Here is a 2,003-nt window from a genome sequence, read left to right as displayed (position 1 = left end):
TGTTCCCAATTTTCTAGGATGAACCTATTGCTTATATAACTAGTAATAAGTACATTTCTTAAGAAAAGCATACATTAATGATGGTGCTTGCTCAAGTGAGGTAATGAGGAGAGGAGGTCTACCCGACTCAGGCCCTGGCTCTGACACAACAAACATGGCAGTCAACATCTACAACAGATTTGGCCTCCAGAACAGCCCAGGGGAACAATGAGCATAGCAGGTCTGGAGCCACTGGGTAAGGATGTCCAGACTGATCCAGGTGGACCCCCACCAGCTTGTCATACTCCCAGATTATCCTACCCAGGCCCCCAGAAGTTGTGCTTGGTTTACATGCACACCCATAGGCATTTCACTCCCAGGCACATCAGGGGCATTTCATCACACTCACCTCCTTCAACGCAGTCCCCGTGAGTCCTCTTTATTTAACCTCAAGACATCTTCCCTAAACTCCTGGAAGTCTGAGAGCATCACTTCTGCTTCCGACTCAAGGGCAGTTTCTCACCTTCTTGTAATTCTCTCTGCTGGAATGTCCTGTCCTCCACTCATTCTGATCAGTTTCCCATACCTCTGGGGAGTGGGGAAAAAAAAAGAAAACCCCAGGGAGGCTGCAGAGGAAGCAAAAACAAGGTGGGCCCATCCTAAGTCTGGTGATCAGTGACCAAGCGGGGTGCCCACTGCCCAAACACCCCAGGCAGCACCCTGCCCATTCTCCTGGAGCACCCCAAGCTTTCCAATGTCATGGCCAGGGCATTGCACCAGCCCATTGTGCCCCTTGTGCAGGGGCACAAGCAGCAAGAGGAAGAAGAGGTGGACAAGATGATGCAACAGAAGATAAAGGAAGAACAGGAGAGAAGGGAGAAGGAGATGGAAGAGAGAATGTCATGGGAAGAGACCAAGGGACAAATCTTGACATTTCAGGAGAAGCTTTTGGCCCAACAGGAAGAAAAACACTGTTTTCCTGCAGCTCAAGAACGTTCTACATGAAGAAGAAAAACAAAGGCAAAAGGAGCAGAATGACCTGACCACTCTGACATCAGCTGTGCACCAGCAGAGCCTGACTGTCACCCAGGAACTCACACCCTCAGCAAGTGGGGGACAGCTGGAGGACACAATCACCCAGGCATCCTCATGACAGCTGACAGAGCCAAACCGATGTTTGGGCCCCAGATGCTTATGACCCAGCACTACATGGGCTCAGCCGCTGCTTCCAAAGGGAGCCCAGAGCATGGACAATTCCAAGGCAGCCCAGGTGGTGCTTACGGGACCTTTCAGCCTCCACCTCACCATGGACCCAAACAGCTAACCCGTAGTCCTACTCAGCAGCTCAGAGCACGATGTTAAGCCTTTCCTGCAGTGCAGTACCTATCTCAGCCACAGTCACAGCCCCGTGCCATGCACGGCCACTTTCAGCCCACCCAGACAGGGTTCCCCTAGCCTGGTGGTGCCCTGTCCTTGCAAAAGAATATGGGAGATGCTAACAGAAGACTGCTTCTCTGATTCACCCTCCCCATGCCCCACACATCCCCAAGCTCTGCATCCAGCCCTGGACTCCCTGCCTCTCCCCGCAGACCCTTGTGTGGATGCAACAGCCCGAAAAGTTGGGCTTTTCAGCTATCAGCCATCCCTGCCCTTGGCTCACCACTATCTAGCACAGCCAGGACCCAATATTCTACCACAAGTGACCATCAGATTATATCTTCAACCCTTACCACTCACCATGGAGGAGGGTCCCCAGTGTGTCCGAGTCCCAGGCCAATAAAGTCTACTGTCACTTGAAAAAAAAAGGGGGAGCCTCACCTTCTGCAGAAAGCCTCCCCAGACACTCTAGCCCTCCTGTCTCAAAAACCATCCATGCCCAAACTGGTTCCTATGTGCGTTCCCTCCCTCACCACACTGTCCTCACCACATCGCCATGGTTTCTCATCCATTTTCCAAAGCCATGCCGGGGTTCCCTGGGGGTGAGGACCTTGCCTGATTCATCCCTGGGACCCCAGCACCAGGTC

At 52.6% G+C, this 2,003-nt stretch overlaps 1 pseudogene; it reads left to right on the top strand.

Moving 5' to 3' along the window:
* The first annotated feature begins 705 nt into the window (after positions 1-705).
* On the top strand, positions 706-1,682 carry LOC116763439 (annotated as a pseudogene).
* Positions 1,683-2,003: the final 321 nt, after the last annotated feature.

This window comes from Phocoena sinus, chromosome 1, assembly GCF_008692025.1.
Source record: "Phocoena sinus isolate mPhoSin1 chromosome 1, mPhoSin1.pri, whole genome shotgun sequence".
Taxonomy (NCBI): Eukaryota; Metazoa; Chordata; class Mammalia; order Artiodactyla; family Phocoenidae; genus Phocoena; species Phocoena sinus.
Note: the sequence above shows the minus strand (reverse complement) of the source record. Positions and strands in the feature narration are given on the sequence as shown.